Raw genomic sequence first — 12,500 nt, 5'->3', positions numbered from 1 at the left:
GACTGGGACGTTGGAACTTTGAAATTTCTCTCGTCCAGGTACGAAAAGGCCGAACGTTCCTTTCGAAATAATTCCTCAAAAAGCGTTACGAGGTATGGAAATTTTTATAGAAATCGTTATTGTTCGACGCCGTCTAGCCGAACGTAACGGTTTCTTTTTATTTTTTTTTTAAATTTTTTCCACCGGACCTAGCTGACTGGGACGTTGGCACTTTGAATTGTTTCGCACTGCTCCAAAAGTGCCGAAAGTACCGAAAGTTCCTTTCGCATTAATTCCATAATAAGCGTTATAAGGTACGTATATTCTGGCATAAATCGATATATTCTAATTAAATACATCGGGATTAAGCGTTAATTTTGTTCTTGAAACGTTCTAAAAAGTTTCGAATTGCACATTGGGACATGGAAAAATTTCCGTATCGAACACGTTTTTTCGAGTTATCTCGCTTAAAAGTGTTACAAGGTAGGAATATTTTTGCATAAATGGACGTATCTCGACGTTTTACGTCGGGATTAAGCGTTTATTTGGTCGCTGGAACGTTTTCTAGAAACGGAACTATGCGACGGGACGTTGGGACTTTGAAGAAGTTCGGCCGGTGCGAAAAGACCGAAAAGGTTTTTTCGAGTTATCTCGCTTAAAAGTGTTACAAGGTAGGAATATTTTTGCATAAATGGACGTATCTCGACGTTTTACGTCGGGATTAAGCGTTTATTTGGTCGCTGGAACGTTTTCTAGAAACGGAACTATGCGACGGGACGTTGGGACTTTGAAGAAGTTCGGCCGGTGCGAAAAGACCGAAAAGGTTTTTTCGAGTTATCTCGCTTAAAAGTGTTACAAGGTAGGAATATTTTTGCATAAATGGACGTATCTCGACGTTTTACGTCGGGATTAAGCGTTTATTTGGTCGCTGGAACGTTTTCTAGAAACGGAACTATGCGACGGGACGTTGGGACTTTGAAGAAGTTCGGCCGGTGCGAAAAGACCGAAAAGGTTTTTTCGAGTTATCTCGCTTAAAAGTGTTACAAGGTAGGAATATTTTTGCATAAATGGACGTATCTCGACGTTTTACGTCGGGATTAAGCGTTTATTTGGTCGCTGGAACGTTTTCTAGAAACGGAACTATGCGACGGGACGTTGGGACTTTGAAGAAGTTCGGCCGGTGCGAAAAGACCGAAAAGGTTTTTTCGAGTTATCTCGCTTAAAAGTGTTACAAGGTAGGAATATTTTTGCATAAATGGACGTATCTCGACGTTTTACGTCGGGATTAAGCGTTTATTTGGTCGCTGGAACGTTTTCTAGAAACGGAACTATGCGACGGGACGTTGGGACTTTGAAGAAGTTCGGCCGGTGCGAAAAGACCGAAAAGGTTTTTTCGTGTTATCTCGCTTAAAAGTGTTACAAGGTAGGAATATTTTTGCATAAATGGACGTATCTCGACGTTTTACGTCGGGATTAAGCGTTTATTTGGTCGGTGGAACGTTTTCTAGAAACGGAACTATGCGACGGGACGTTGGGACTTTGAAGAAGTTCGGCCGGTGCGAAAAGACCGAAAAGGTTTTTTCGAGTTATCTCGCTTAAAAGTGTTACAAGGTAGGAATATTTTTGCATAAATGGACGTATCTCGACGTTTTACGTCGGGATTAAGCGTTTATTTGGTCGCTGGAACGTTTTCTAGAAACGGAACTATGCGACGGGACGTTGGGACTTTGAAGAAGTTCGGCCGGTGCGAAAAGACCGGAAAGGTTTTTTCGAGTTATCTCGCTTAAAAGTGTTACAAGGTAGGAATATTTTTGCATAAATCGACGTATCTCGACGTTTTACGTCGGGATTAAGCGTTTATTTGGTCGGTGGAACGTTTTCTAGAAACGGAACTATGCGACGGGACGTTGGGACTTTGAAGAAGTTCGGCCGGTGCGAAAAGACCGAAAAGGTTTTTTCGAGTTATCTCGCTTAAAAGTGTTACAAGGTAGGAATATTTTTGCATAAATGGACGTATCTCGACGTTTTACGTCGGGATTAAGCGTTTATTTGGTCGCTGGAACGTTTTCTAGAAACGGAACTATGCGACGGGACGTTGGGACTTTGAAGAAGTTCGGCCGGTGCGAAAAGACCGAAAAGGTTTTTTCGAGTTATCTCGCTTAAAAGTGTTACAAGGTAGGAATATTTTTGCATAAATGGACGTATCTCGACGTTTTACGTCGGGATTAAGCGTTTATTTGGTCGGTGGAACGTTTTCTAGAAACGGAACTATGCGACGGGACGTTGGGACTTTGAAGAAGTTCGGCCGGTGCGAAAAGACCGAAAAGGTTTTTTCGAGTTATCTCGCTTAAAAGTGTTACAAGGTAGGAATATTTTTGCATAAATCGACGTATCTCGACGTTTTACGTCGGGATTAAGCGTTTATGTCGTCCCCAAGACCTTCTACAAAGTTTCGATTTTTTCGTTGGGACTTTGAAAAATTTCCGTATCGAACACGTTTTTTCGAGTTATCTCGCTTAAAAGTGTTACAAGGTAGGAATATTTTTGCATAAATGGACGTATCTCGACGTTTTACGTCGGGATTAAGCGTTTATTTGGTCGGTGGAACGTTTTCTAGAAACGGAACTATGCGACGGGACGTTGGGACTTTGAAGAAGTTCGGCCGGTGCGAAAAGACCGAAAAGGTTTTTTCGAGTTATCTCGCTTAAAAGTGTTACAAGGTAGGAATATTTTTGCATAAATGGACGTATCTCGACGTTTTACGTCGGGATTAAGCGTTTATTTGGTCGGTGGAACGTTTTCTAGAAACGGAACTATGCGACGGGACGTTGGGACTTTGAAGAAGTTCGGCCGGTGCGAAAAGACCGAAAAGGTTTTTTCGAGTTATCTCGCTTAAAAGTGTTACAAGGTAGGAATATTTTTGCATAAATGGACGTATCTCGACGTTTTACGTCGGGATTAAGCGTTTATTTGGTCGCTGGAACGTTTTCTAGAAACGGAACTATGCGACGGGACGTTGGGACTTTGAAGAAGTTCGGCCGGTGCGAAAAGACCGAAAAGGTTTTTTCGAGTTATCTCGCTTAAAAGTGTTACAAGGTAGGAATATTTTTGCATAAATGGACGTATCTCGACGTTTTACGTCGGGATTAAGCGTTTATTTGGTCGCTGGAACGTTTTCTAGAAACGGAACTATGCGACGGGACGTTGGGACTTTGAAGAAGTTCGGCCGGTGCGAAAAGACCGAAAAGGTTTTTTCGAGTTATCTCGCTTAAAAGTGTTACAAGGTAGGAATATTTTTGCATAAATCGACGTATCTCGACGTTTTACGTCGGGATTAAGCGTTTATGTCGTCCCCAAGACCTTCTACAAAGTTTCGATTTTTTCGTTGGGACTTTGAAAAATTTCCGTATCGAACACGTTTTTTCGAGTTATCTCGCTTAAAAGTGTTACAAGGTAGGAATATTTTTGCATAAATCGACGTATCTCGACGTTTTACGTCGGGATTAAGCGTTTATTTGGTCGGTGGAACGTTTTCTAGAAACGGAACTATGCGACGGGACGTTGGGACTTTGAAGAAGTTCGGCCGGTGCGAAAAGACCGAAAAGGTTTTTTCGAGTTATCTCGCTTAAAAGTGTTACAAGGTAGGAATATTTTTGCATAAATGGACGTATCTCGACGTTTTACGTCGGGATTAAGCGTTTATTTGGTCGCTGGAACGTTTTCTAGAAACGGAACTATGCGACGGGACGTTGGGACTTTGAAGAAGTTCGGCCGGTGCGAAAAGACCGAAAAGGTTTTTTCGAGTTATCTCGCTTAAAAGTGTTACAAGGTAGGAATATTTTTGCATAAATGGACGTATCTCGACGTTTTACGTCGGGATTAAGCGTTTATTTGGTCGCTGGAACGTTTTCTAGAAACGGAACTATGCGACGGGACGTTGGGACTTTGAAGAAGTTCGGCCGGTGCGAAAAGACCGAAAAGGTTTTTTCGAGTTATCTCGCTTAAAAGTGTTACAAGGTAGGAATATTTTTGCATAAATGGACGTATCTCGACGTTTTACGTCGGGATTAAGCGTTTATTTGGTCGCTGGAACGTTTTCTAGAAACGGAACTATGCGACGGGACGTTGGGACTTTGAAGAAGTTCGGCCGGTGCGAAAAGACCGAAAAGGTTTTTTCGAGTTATCTCGCTTAAAAGTGTTACAAGGTAGGAATATTTTTGCATAAATCGACGTATCTCGACGTTTTACGTCGGGATTAAGCGTTTATGTCGTCCCCAAGACCTTCTACAAAGTTTCGATTTTTTCGTTGGGACTTTGAAAAATTTCCGTATCGAACACGTTTTTTCGAGTTATCTCGCTTAAAAGTGTTACAAGGTAGGAATATTTTTGCATAAATGGACGTATCTCGACGTTTTACGTCGGGATTAAGCGTTTATTTGGTCGGTGGAACGTTTTCTAGAAACGGAACTATGCGACGGGACGTTGGGACTTTGAAGAAGTTCGGCCGGTGCGAAAAGACCGAAAAGGTTTTTTCGAGTTATCTCGCTTAAAAGTGTTACAAGGTAGGAATATTTTTGCATAAATGGACGTATCTCGACGTTTTACGTCGGGATTAAGCGTTTATTTGGTCGGTGGAACGTTTTCTAGAAACGGAACTATGCGACGGGACGTTGGGACTTTGAAGAAGTTCGGCCGGTGCGAAAAGACCGAAAAGGTTTTTTCGAGTTATCTCGCTTAAAAGTGTTACAAGGTAGGAATATTTTTGCATAAATGGACGTATCTCGACGTTTTACGTCGGGATTAAGCGTTTATTTGGTCGCTGGAACGTTTTCTAGAAACGGAACTATGCGACGGGACGTTGGGACTTTGAAGAAGTTCGGCCGGTGCGAAAAGACCGAAAAGGTTTTTTCGAGTTATCTCGCTTAAAAGTGTTACAAGGTAGGAATATTTTTGCATAAATGGACGTATCTCGACGTTTTACGTCGGGATTAAGCGTTTATTTGGTCGCTGGAACGTTTTCTAGAAACGGAACTATGCGACGGGACGTTGGGACTTTGAAGAAGTTCGGCCGGTGCGAAAAGACCGAAAAGGTTTTTTCGAGTTATCTCGCTTAAAAGTGTTACAAGGTAGGAATATTTTTGCATAAATCGACGTATCTCGACGTTTTACGTCGGGATTAAGCGTTTATGTCGTCCCCAAGACCTTCTACAAAGTTTCGATTTTTTCGTTGGGACTTTGAAAAATTTCCGTATCGAACACGTTTTTTCGAGTTATCTCGCTTAAAAGTGTTACAAGGTAGGAATATTTTTGCATAAATGGACGTATCTCGACGTTTTACGTCGGGATTAAGCGTTTATTTGGTCGGTTGAACGTTTTCTAGAAACGGAACTATGCGACGGGACGTTGGGACTTTGAAGTATTTCGCACCGGTACGTAGGGACTTAGAAAAATTTCGGCCGGCGCGAAAAGTCCGAAATGGTTATTTCGAGTTATTTCGTTAAAAAGCGTTATAAGGTATAATTTTTTTGACAGGGATCGTTATATCTCTATTAAATACAATCGGATTAAACATTTTTGTCGAATTTTTTGAAAAATTAGCTTCCGTCGGACTGATACGACTGGGATATTTTTGCAATTTTTTCGTTAATTAATGTTACAAGGTATATATTTTTTTACATATTTCGTGTTATTTTAACGTGTTTTAATCGATTATAAAGTTATTTTTTGTCCATAGTCGATAAAACTGTATGTTTACTGATGCAATTTTTTGGTGAAAAAAAAAATTAATTTTTTGGTAAAAATGCATTTATAATATGTTAATAATGCTTGTGGTAAAATATTTCGATGGTTGGATATCGCCTTTATATAGTAGTTATTGAACGTGCGAGCGACTAAGTTCCAGCGTCCCTTCCGAACGGTACGTTGCTACGGAGGTTTTGCACCATAAGCGCGCGGCCGCTAGCCCGACCGGCGCCGGCCTTCCGGCCGGCCCCTTGGTATCTATAAGAGAAGCGTCGAGCCGGACGGTTCGGTCGGAACAGCGCTGGGCGCGTGGCTATTCTACGGCCTCGGTTGAGAATTCAGTCACCGCTCCTCGAGTCTTAGTGTATTTTACGCTATTTCTCGACTGTTCCTCCGTTCTCGTACTGGTTTTTTCTCTACACTGCTGCGCCGCGGGTCGAAGTCTAGGACGTAATGACCGTTAACGTGGCAAGCTTCCCCTTAGTCGGGAAGCTGGTGACCTGTGTGCACGTATTTGACAAAAGTTGGATGCGTGTGTGCTTGTACTTACGGAGTAGCCATTCTTGCAGAGACCATCGGTTGTAAGCTATTTGTAGCTGCACGATGGTCCTTTTGGCGTTCTGTAGAGTGCGTTATCTTCTGGTAACGCGTCTCTACAGAGGTGTTGAAGCTTATAAAAGAATATTCTTACGGTATGTCCAGCATGCGTATACGTGCTTTACCGCTAAGTTATATTCTACGAGAGAAGTTGGAGGAGAAAAGTTACAAACAGAAATAATTCTGTGAAGTATGAATCTTTGTATCGATATATGATGGTGAGAGAGGAGGAGAATTAAAGTGGCTGAGTGACGTTGTTACTGAACCATGGAACGTTGCTCTCTAAGTCATATTACATATATATATAAAATGAAAAGTCTCGTCGTACGGTGCTTACGTCCCACCTACGACACAGAGAGAACTTTTAAACGAAAATGCTGGTTTTTGGGAATATATTATAAGATCCCTGGTTGATCCTGCCAGTAGTCATATGCTTGTCTCAAAGATTAAGCCATGCATGTCTCAGTACATGCCGCATTAAGGTGAAACCGCGAATGGCTCATTAAATCAGTTATGGTTTCTTAGATCATACCTACATTTACTTGGATAACTGTGGTAATTCTAGAGCTAATACATGCAAACATGCAAACAGATTCCGACCAGAGATGGTAGGAATGCTTTTATTAGATCAAAACCAATCGGTGGCGGATGGCTCGTCTGTCCGTCCATCGTTTGTTTTGGTGACTCTGAATAACTTTGTGCTGATCGCATGGTCATCTAGCACCGGCGACGCATCTTTCAAATGTCTGCCTTATCAACTGTCGATGGTAGGTTCTGCGCCTACCATGGTTGTAACGGGTAACGGGGAATCAGGGTTCGATTCCGGAGAGGGAGCCTGAGAAACAGCTACCACATCCAAGGAAGGCAGCAGGCCGCGCAAATTACCCACTCCCGGCACGGGGAGGTAGTGACGAAAAATAACGATACGGGACTCATCCGAGGCCCCGTAATCGGAATGAGTACACTTTAAATCCTTTAACGAGGACCAATTGGAGGGCAAGTCTGGTGCCAGCAGCCGCCGGTAATTCCAGCTCCAATAGCGTATATTAAAGTTGTTGCGGTTAAAAAGCTCGAGTTGAATCTGTGTGTCACAGTGTCGGTTCACCGCTCGCGGTGTTTAACTGGCATTATGTGGTACGTCCTATCGGTGGGCTTAGCTCCTCGCGGGCGGTCCAACTAATATCCCATCGCGGTGCTCTTCACTGAGTGTCGAGGTGGGCCGATACGTTTACTTTGAACAAATTAGAGTGCATAAAGCAGGCTACCTTCGCCTGAATACTGTGTGCATGGAATAATGGAATAGGACCTCGGTTCTATTTTGTTGGTTTTCGGAGCCCCGAGGTAATGATTAATAGGGACAGATGGGGGCATTCGTATTGCGACGTTAGAGGTGAAATTCTTGGATCGTCGCAAGACGGACAGAAGCGAAAGCATTTGCCAAAAATGTTTTCATTAATCAAGAACGAAAGTTAGAGGTTCGAAGGCGATCAGATACCGCCCTAGTTCTAACCATAAACGATGCCAGGCCAGCGATCCGCCGAAGTTCCTCCGATGAGCTCGGCGGGCAGCTTCCGGGAAACCAAAGCTTTTGGGTTCCGGGGGGAAGTATGGTTGCAAAGCTGAAACTTAAAGGAATTGACGGAAGGGCACCACCAGGAGTGGAGCCTGCGGCTTAATTTGACTCAACACGGGAAACCTCACCAGGCCCGGACACCGGAAGGATTGACAGATTGATAGCTCTTTCTTGATTCGGTGGGTGGTGGTGCATGGCCGTTCTTAGTTGGTGGAGCGATTTGTCTGGTTAATTCCGATAACGAACGAGACTCTAGCCTGCTAAATAGACGTAACTTATGGTATCTCGAAGGCCCCCGGCTTCGGTCGGTGGGTTTTTACTACCAACGTACAAACAAATCTTCTTAGAGGAACAGGCGGCTTCTAGCCGCACGAGATTGAGCAATAACAGGTCTGTGATGCCCATAGATGTTCTGGGCCGCACGCGCGCTACACTGAAGGAATCAGCGTGTTTTCCCTGGCCGAAAGGCCCGGGTAACCCCGCTGAACCTCCTTCGTGCTAGGGATTGGGGCTTGCAATTATTCCCCATGAACGAGGAATTCCCAGTAAGCGCGAGTCATAAGCTCGCGTTGATTACGTCCCTGCCCTTTGTACACACCGCCCGTCGCTACTACCGATTGATTGATTTAGTGAGGTCTTCGGACTGGTGCGCGGCCAATGTGATAAGCATTGCCGATGTTACCGGGAAGATGACCAAACTTGATCATTTAGAGGAAGTAAAAGTCGTAACAAGGTTTCCGTAGGTGAACCTGCGGAAGGATCATTAACGATATAACACAAAAACTTAAAGAATTTGACTTGAACACTTGAAAAATACGAAACTGTATAAGTCGGTAAGGAGCCGTACTCCTCCTATATCGACGAACCAAAGTATATACGACGTATCAACAAGCTATATACTTTAACAAAGAACAGTTAAATTCGCCCGGAGCGTGGCTTACTCCGTTGGCAAAATGATGAAAAGACATAAGGAGGAGACGACCCTTCAGCTACGAAACTATATGAAGAGAAGGTGGCACTCTCTCTCGATCATCGGGATGAAGAGATACATACATATATATATATATATATATATATATATATATATATATACATACATAAACGAATTCGAGGCGCCTGCGTGAGGTCGTACACAGAAAGACCCGCCGCCTGCGAATAACAAAATATATACGAATTCGAGGCGCCTGCGTGAGGTCGTACACAGAAAGACCCGCCGTCTGCGAATATTATGATTTTATAATAAAACTATAAATGGGAACTTGAGCTTTCGAAAATTAAACTTTGACACGAATATCGAACGAAAAATTACGAATGGAAACCACCCGTAAAGAGAAATGAGATCGAGGCGCTTGCGTGAGGCCGTATACAGAAAGACCCGCCGCCACGATCTCGTATTTTTTTTTTGCGTCGTGGAGACCGTACAAACGAATAACAAAATCTCTAAAGTGCCTCGTGTCGGAGAGATCATGCTCGCCTATTCTCTTCTATGTTTCGTGGTCTGTGTTGCGTTTGCTCTCCTCCTAGCAACGGGACATCGAAGACTCCTCTTTGGGATCGAACGAAGCGACTAAAACGAGTCGACGAGAGCGAAAGTACGAGTAGCGAGTCGCGCATGTAGAAAGGATACCGACATATCTTCGAAGGTTCTCTTCGAAGATCCATGGATACCTTATGCGCGTCGACCTCTCGTCTCTTTCACCGCTCTCGGTCGTTCTCGAAACGTGCTTCCTACCCATAGGGCGTGTGTTCTTCGTATGTCGTTTTGTTCGAAATAACGAAACCACTTGTAACATACTCGTGGATCGGGTAACCTAGAACGAAAACGCATTGCGTGGATGTTGGCCCGCTATGATAATGATAATGATGACGATGACTATGATGACGATGCGTAGCAACGATTCGTAACTAGTCTAGCCGAAGTTGGTTCAGAGGGGACCGCAGGCTGTCTACCCTCGATGTCGTGAGTCGGACACCCGTGCCGTCGCTAGAGTTTTTTCAAAGCTCGGCTTCTGGATATTGGGAAGAAAGACCGCTCGAGGACGACGGCTGCGCGTGCGTCCCATCGAATTTTTTTTTTTTTATACCACCTGAACGACTAAAGTTTCGTCTAGTTCGTCGCATATAACCCGTTCAGAGGGGACCGCAGGCTGTCTATCCTCGTTGTCGTGAGTCGGACACCCGTGCCGTCGCTGAAGTTTTTTCAAAGCTCGGCTTCTGGATATTGGGAAGAAAGACCGCGCGAGGTAGATGGATGCGAGTCCCATCGAATTTTTTTATTTTTTAAAAAAACAATCACCTGAACGGAGATGTGTTCTCTTTCGTCGATTTTTCACGCTTTGAGTCGTCGCGATCGCCATCCGTTCGGAGGAGATCGCCGACTTCGAAGCCTCGATGTCGTGAGTCGGACACCCGTGCCGTCGCTAGAGTTTTTTCAAAGCTCGGCTTCTGGATATTGGGAGGAAAGACCGCTCGAGGCCGAGGGTCGCGCGAGTCCCATCGAATCTTTACATCACCCGAACGATGGAGGCGCACGCTCTTTTTCTTGAATAATTGGACGAGAGGAATGCATATCGTATTATATATACACACACACACATATATATGGGCTAGCCACCGTGCGTATTTCTTCGCGAGATCGTGTGCTGCACAGAGGATTCAGAATCGGGTGTTATATCCCCGTCGTTTCCTGACGAACGGAGCTTCGATCTCGATGGTTGTTATATATCATAATGTACTTTTCGCCCGGCCGGCGGACGCGCGTATCTTCGCGCGTTCGTCGGATTTCATTTTCGAACGTTTTCGTGTCGTCGATCTTCCGGCGACTTCTGCGCGTCCGATTCCCGTTGGTCGGTCGTGTCGGATCTCGGCTTCGCTCGAACCGAGTATTAAGAGTACATGGAGTACAAGAGTTTTAAAAAATATATGAAAAGATTACCCTGAACGGTGGATCACTTGGCTCGTGGGTCGATGAAGAACGCAGCTAATTGCGCGTCAACGTGTGAACTGCAGGACACATGAACATCGACATTTCGAACGCACATTGCGGTCCACGGATACAATTCCTGGACCACGCCTGGCTGAGGGTTGCTCACGTAAACCTAAGACTGCTTGCGTTGCGTGTCGTTCCTCTCTATCTGTCTCTCTCTGTCCCTTGGTGCCTTCGACAACCCGCCGTCGTTCTTACGATACGTAGAACGTTTCAGAGTCGGAGGAAGCGCACGAAGAAGGATACGAACAAGAGCGGACGCGAGAGAACGTACGCGACGTACGAGCGATTGTTGGACGCTCGTCGGCGTTCGTCGCGGTCGTGTCGAGGCCGTGCAATTCGTACGCATGCTCGATATATAAACTATCGTGTTCACGGGAGACACTACGAAACTCTACCTCTGTCTCTCTCTGTCCCTTGGTGCCTTCGACAACCCGCCGTCGTTCTTACGATACGTAGAACGTTTCAGAGTCGGAGGAAGCGCACGAAGAAGGATACGAATAAGAGCGGAGAGAACCGTCACGGACCTGCGTGAGTGCTAGCGGCGTCGTGAGTCGTCCTTTCGTACGACCGCCCGCTTATGCACCGCTTCGTGTCGGTTATCGATATATATATATATATATATATATATATATATATACGTAGTGTTGTCCTCGTGACCGATTTTTTTTTCATATCAGCAGATTTGCATACGTTTGCAGGTTTTCGATGAGCACGATGTCCGCGCCCCCGACGTCGTCTTAAATGAATATTATTTTGGCGAGACTGAGAGAAAGCAAATATGGGAACTCGGTCGAGAGAGGAGAGAAGGAGAACAGCCTCAGATAAAAGTAAACTTGGTAACGGTGCGGAATTTTGCCGTACAACCGTCTTTTCTTAAGACGTTTTACTCGAATAGCCCCAGGGATCTAATGCCCACTCCGTCTCTTCGTGCGTAGAGATATACTCTGCACGCGCGCGAGCGACTGACAACGACGAGGACCGTCGCATCGATGGGTCGTCGTTGCGTTTAACATACTCTGTGCTTGTAATTTATCCCCGAAAGAGAGCCGTAGATCCGGGAACGCACACGTGATTTCTTCGAGCGCTGATGACTTAGGGAGATGATCCCCAGGCGTTGCGCGGAGATCGGAGAGTACGCGTTACTTGTATCGGGACGAATTTTCCCCGTCGTTCGCGTATCTCTCTGCCCGCCGGCCCTGGCCCAAAGCCACGTTCGTCGGAAATCGTAGAAATCGTGTGCGAACTAGCGCGTGTCTATGATCGGCTACGGGTGTTTTACCAAGCTCGAGGTGTTGCGCAACGTTTCCGTACCTGACGAAGATGCGCACGAGAGTCCGTTACAAAGTCGTTGGATGGTCGTCGTCGTCATGCCAGAGAGAATCTCTGGACACGTACAGGAGAAGAGATCGTAGACGAGGAAGAAGACGATCCCCTTTGGCGAGGCTGGAGTGAAACTTTGATTTAATTAAAGACGAGGTATACACGCGCGTACGACGTGATAGTCGTGCGCGCGTGTGATTTTTTTTTAAGGCAATTCGGCGCTACAAGTACTCGAAAAACAGAGAGTGTTGGTCATCCCATGCCTTTTCGGCGTCTATCGCTGGACCGCGCATCCTAACG

At 45.1% G+C, this 12,500-nt stretch overlaps 1 long non-coding RNA gene and 2 other non-coding genes across 3 annotated transcripts; all 3 read left to right on the top strand.

Annotated features, from left to right (window-relative positions):
• The first annotated feature begins 6,721 nt into the window (after nt 1-6,721).
• Nucleotides 6,722-8,657, top strand: LOC126927295 (small subunit ribosomal RNA). Its single transcript, XR_007715363.1, has one exon. It is a non-coding gene; the product is annotated as a small subunit ribosomal RNA (ribosomal RNA).
• A 318-nt stretch (nt 8,658-8,975) lies between these two features.
• LOC126927279 (uncharacterized) lies at nt 8,976-9,974 on the top strand. Its single transcript, XR_007715348.1, has 2 exons — nt 8,976-9,016; nt 9,085-9,974. It is a non-coding gene; the product is annotated as an uncharacterized LOC126927279 (long non-coding RNA).
• An 849-nt stretch (nt 9,975-10,823) lies between these two features.
• LOC126927317 (5.8S ribosomal RNA) lies at nt 10,824-10,978 on the top strand. Its single transcript, XR_007715369.1, has one exon. It is a non-coding gene; the product is annotated as a 5.8S ribosomal RNA (ribosomal RNA).
• Nucleotides 10,979-12,500: the final 1,522 nt, after the last annotated feature.

This window comes from Bombus affinis, unplaced genomic scaffold (assembly GCF_024516045.1).
Source record: "Bombus affinis isolate iyBomAffi1 unplaced genomic scaffold, iyBomAffi1.2 ctg00000082.1, whole genome shotgun sequence".
NCBI lineage: Eukaryota > Metazoa > Arthropoda > Insecta > Hymenoptera > Apidae > Bombus > Bombus affinis.
The sequence above is the reverse complement of the archived record's forward strand: the minus strand, read 5'-3'. Positions and strand labels throughout refer to the sequence as shown.